The 4,780-nt window shown below is 37.3% G+C and overlaps 1 pseudogene; it reads left to right on the forward strand.

Annotated features, from left to right (window-relative positions):
* Positions 1 to 279: 279 nt before the first annotated feature.
* LOC124895178 lies at positions 280 to 4,435 on the forward strand (annotated as a pseudogene).
* The last annotated feature ends 345 nt before the right edge of the window (positions 4,436 to 4,780 follow it).

Below are 4,780 nucleotides of genomic sequence, written 5' to 3' on the forward strand. Positions count from 1 at the left end.
CTGTGTGCACCTACCCTACCCCACTTTGTGAGATTACACTGGGCATGTTGTTGTTGTTTTTACTATTTACGCTGGGCATATTTGAAGTGTGTTACCCCTTAGAAAATGAATATGCTCCCAATGTCCACTTTGGAGTATATTCGTGGGGATCCATAAGCCTACTATTTTAACAGCAATCATGGTGCATCATTCAGTATTATGACAGTCTTGTTGAGTGTTCAGAGGAGTGGGTGTGCGTTTTCTAATTGCTGTCAACCTAAGGGCATTTTAATTGGGTAGTTCTCAATTTCAGGTGCATCAGAAGAGAACATAAGGGAACTGTTCTCAAAGGCATACCGAACGACACCTTCTATTGTATTTATTGATGAGACTGATGCAATTGCTTCCAAAACAGAAAATTTACCGAAAGAAATGGAGCAGCACATTGTAACACGCCTGTTGACATGCATGGATGAGTCACATAGAGTTGTAAAACCTAATGATGCAGAGGAAAGTGCTTAAACTTCTGATAAAAGAAATAGTGAAGAAAAATTAGATGGATCTAATCGTGGACCTGGCTATGTCCTAGTAATTGGGACCACAAATAGACCTGATGCTATTGACCCAACATTGAGGAGGCCTGGACGATTTGACCTTGAAATTGCCTTGGGTATTCCTGATGAAAATGCAAGGGCACAAATTTTGTCTGTGCTTACACGTAACTTAAGAGTTGAAGGTGCATTTGATTTCATGAAGATAGCTAGCTCAACCCCAGGATTCGTTGGAGCTGACTTGACTGCTCTGACTAACAAGGAAGGTAACCTGGCAATGAAAAGGATAATAGACGTGAGGAAGGTTGAGCTATTAGGAGAATTGGAAGATGGTGAAGATGCCGAAGAATGGTGGAGAAAGCCATGGTCACCTGAAGAGATGGAAAATCTCAGCATTAATATGGCTGATTTTGAGGTATGATGCAGAGAATTTTGATTTACCTAAAGGTTGCGATTTGTGACCCTAAATTGTTGTATGCAATTGGCATTTGATATTTTATATCCTGTCATTGAAACTACTGATAAATCATGGTTTTTCATTTACATGCATGGTAAAAAATCACCTTTTCTGCTCTCTCATAAGTGTAGTGGTTGGTTTTGAGTTTCATAGTTTAATATCTATCATAAATTGCGTTACCCGTGTTTTAAAGTCTACTAATGTTTATAAGCTTCACATGGTAATGTTCTTGAAGGGTGATTGCACCGTCCTTTTAGGCTAAAAAATTCAAGATCAAGTTTGGTAGTGTAGAGAGGACGGCACACATCATCCTTTAAGAGCATTATCATATGAAATCTATATGTGTTAAGAGAATTAAACAATACATTTACGAGTAAGGCGATAAAGGTTATAACCCAGCAGTCATGACCAGGGTTCAAATTCCAACCAAGGCACAAAAAGGTTGGTTGATTTCTTCCCACTTTCTGAGTCTCTGGTTTATGGAGTTACCCTGGAACTTTTTTATGGAAGTAGCAGGTAATGTAAGTTGTGCAAACTCTTCTTTGTTTCTGCTGAACCCATGTCGACATGAGAAGGGTGCAGGATTCGTGTGGCATACGGTCAACCCACATTGGATACTTTGACTAGAGTCCATTGACAAATTTGGGGGAAAATTGAGATTTTGATTTCTACAAGTAAAAGATAAAACAAATTTAAGAGATCGCATACCTTCAATCCTTTTCAGCTTTTCCTCTTGGTCAATATTTGCTATTTATAAATGTTTTCTTTCTCAATGAAAAGAGGGATAATTTCAAAATCAGTCTGTCACATCCCACAATAACCCCTAGGCGTGACTGGCTCCCGACAATACCGCTTGCCGAGAGAACCAATTTTCTATCCATTCACCATATCTAGTGTAATCTACCTACAATGAGATAAAAACATACACAACACTATGTGCACGAAATGATCATTAACGTAGGATAATTATCCAACAAGATACCGCATAGCGATTTATAAAAACGACAGTAGTTTAGATAACAAATCTCTAACCCAAGTCCCACACTGAGTTCATGGAGCATCTAAATAGAATTATATGAATTCAACTATTGGGCATGCAAACCCAATGAAAGGAGATATAAGCTAAAAATAATAAAAGATGAATTACAGCCTTCACGAACAATACGAAGGTCCACACGAAAAGATAGTCAGCCACGAACCTTTCTCTTTGCAGCCATATCTTCAGGTGTGGGAGTGTTGTATAAATATGACCCAGTAAGATCCTCGACCCGCTACTTTAACACCCCTGGAACAAGTGTTAGAAAATACAAGGTACAACAAAATACACAAATAATATGTACATAATATCTTTCATGAATTAATATCAATAATATTTCCAAAGAGGTTCAATATTGCCATCCTATATCTCAACTCAATCCACGTTTGTCGTGTTTAATATAAATTTAATATTTTTTATTGATCTAGTGTCTGACACTCTCTTTTTGGATATGGGATTTTCTTGTATGTAAAATCTGAAACAAGCTGTTTCATATAGCCTGCTAATAATCATTTGATAATATGCAGGAAGCAGCTAAATTGGTTCAACCCTCATCTAGAGGAGAAGGTTTCTCTGCTATCCCAAATGTAAAGTGGGAAGATGTTGGAGTCCTTCATTCGTTAAGACATGACTTTGATCGTTACATTGTCAGGCGTATAAAGAATCCTAAATATTACATGGTTAGTAAGTCTCTTCCATTATATTGAATATTCCGATATAAATATCATATTTAAGACATCCTTATGTTACGTTTTTTCCGTTCACTTTATCTCATGTTGGGTACTTTTTTTTATTTATTTTGTCCATCTTCCTTCTTTGGGCTTATTCCGTTCCAGAGGATCTTTAAATCATCAATGTTAAGGAAAAATTTTGTTTCCCTTTTTATTGAACTTCTCTATGGCATGGAATACTCGAGTTGTACTATTACAAATCTTTTTTGAGTAGTGAAGAGGTTTCCATCATCTTCTCCACCCTCTTGTTATCTTAATGTTCTGGAAGACTCTGTTCTTTTTGCTGTGATCACTTGTACACTCTCTTAATTATATAATTGTGTCCTTGGTCCTGCCAACGCATCCAATTTTGTCACAACTGGAGTTGCAAGTGTCCGATGAGACTTATGTCTGTTGGGGACACTGATACTAGGTTGGGAGGGTTAACTAAACCTTTAGCAAGCATCCTTCATGTTACAAGTTTAGTAAACTATCAGTTGATGATTGCAAAAGTCCAAGTTAGGACTAGTTATGTGCTGGCTTTCTAGCGCCTTAACCTCAAATTGTTTTTTAATTTTTTCTCATGCGTACAACTAGTATAAGATGTCTAAAAGTTTATTTCATATTTCAGGGTTTTGGAGTGGATTTGGAAACAGGATTCTTGCTTTATGGTCCTCCAGGATGTGGTAAAACATTAATTGCCAAGGCTGTTGCTAATGAAGCTGGATCAAATTTTACACACATTAAGGTTCCTGCAAATTTTTATTCTCCTAAAATTGCCTTTCCTAATGTTTTGCACGACTGAGGCATGACATGTTTTCTCATTTACTAATCTCCATTCAGGGACCTGAAATTCTGAACAAGTATGTTGGTGAAAGTGAGTTAGCTAATAGGACATTATTTACCCGTGACAGGACATGTGCTCCGTGCATTCTATTCTTCGAAGAGGTGCTTGTCACTCTTTCCAACTTAAACACACTTAGTTCTGTCTAATAGCCCTCCTCTTTTCATATTATGAGTCCATCCACCTTCAAAAGTACTGCAGAAGCTTTTACTCATTTTTATTTCCTTGGAAAATTTACGTGCACCTGAAAGTTTCCTGCTACAAAGTCTAATACATAGTACATTATGTTCAGATATGAGAGAATGTTTTGCAGTGTTGCTTCAGCACCCAGATTAATAATAGAATGCGGCAAAAATGGAAACTTTCTTATTTCTATTTCACTTATAAGATGCTTTCCACAAAGTTTAATGCATGATACAGTGTTCAGATACTAGTGTGAAGTTTTTTGGTGATGGTTTTATTACACACACTAAAAAATAATTATAGAAAAAGAAAATGTAACTATTGTGAAAAACACATGATTGCCAACCTTCTTTTCCCTGCTCTTTCTGTTTTTATTTTTTCATATTCTTACAGATGGATGCATTGACAACTAGGCATGGCAAGGAAGGAGGTTGGGTCGTTGAAAGGCTTTTGAATCAGGTCTCTATGATTGGGCATATGTTCTTCACAAAAGCTGACATTTTATTCTAAACCTTTGCAAATGTGAAACTTCTATAATTATTGCAGCTACTTATAGAACTAGACGGTGCTGATCAGAGTAAAGGTGTTTATGTGATTGGTGCCACAAATAGGTATTTTTCATTCTTCTGGGTAATTGTGTCTGTGGTTGAAGATTGGAAGTAAATGATTCACATCCTTTTTTGGTTCTTGTTCTTACTACGATATTTGCAGACCTGAAGTCATGGACCGAGCCATTCTTCAAACCTGGGAGACTTCTATATGTCCCTCTACCTAGTCCAGATGAACGTGGACTAATTGTAATAGCTCTTGGCTGGAAAAAACCTAGTGTTGACTTAATGACCATGGGAAGAGATGATTCCTGTAAAATGTTAGTGGAGTGGACCTAGCAGCACTGGTTTGTTAATCTGTTGACCCTCTTGTTTTACCTGCCTTTATTGCCCCGCCCATTTTCCTTCCCACCCCCCTTCCCCTTTGATTGCACTTGAAGATAAATTGACAGCCAGCAGCTATGCCAAAAAT

Source organism: Capsicum annuum, unplaced genomic scaffold, assembly GCF_002878395.1.
Source record: "Capsicum annuum cultivar UCD-10X-F1 unplaced genomic scaffold, UCD10Xv1.1 ctg80457, whole genome shotgun sequence".
Classification (NCBI taxonomy): domain Eukaryota; kingdom Viridiplantae; phylum Streptophyta; class Magnoliopsida; order Solanales; family Solanaceae; genus Capsicum; species Capsicum annuum.